Genomic DNA, 659 nt, shown 5'->3' on the forward strand with positions numbered 1-659 from the left:
TCAATCTAGTAGAGCAAACATGGCTCAATATCTGAAATTTATTAATATATTTCAACATATTAATAGGGAAAAGGAAGGGGAAAAGCATGACCATTTTAATAGATTCGTATTACTTGACATAATTTAAATTAGTTCTTTAATTAGGACCATTCCTTATTTAACAACTTTTAGTAAAATACGAGTAGGTGCATATTTTCTGGACGTGATAAACCAGCATTGTGCTTAATGATGGAACACTATACATATCCCCATTAAAATCAGAAATATATTAAGGATACTCTCAATCATAGATATTATTTGTTATTTTTGTGGAAGTATTAGCCAATACAAATAGACAAAATAGTGGAATAAGAGGCATAAATATAGAAGAAGAAAAAACAAAACTGTCATTATTTTTGCAGATGGTATAATTTAATGCCTGTAAAATATGTAAAGAATCAACTGAAAAAAATTCAGTTTAATTTAAATTCAGTTTGTAACATGTTACAAAATTAATACTCTGCAATCATTGTTTTTCTTTATACAAAAAGTAATCAGGAAACATAATGAACAAAAAGATGCCATTCAAAATAACACCCAAAACCAAACCAAATGAAGTAAAAACACCCAAGGAGAACTCAGCTAGAAGTATGCAGGCCCTGTGTTAGTAGTTCTTAACC

Source organism: Propithecus coquereli, unplaced genomic scaffold (genome assembly GCF_000956105.1).
Source record: "Propithecus coquereli isolate 6110/MARCELLA unplaced genomic scaffold, Pcoq_1.0 Scaffold279, whole genome shotgun sequence".
NCBI lineage: Eukaryota > Metazoa > Chordata > Mammalia > Primates > Indriidae > Propithecus > Propithecus coquereli.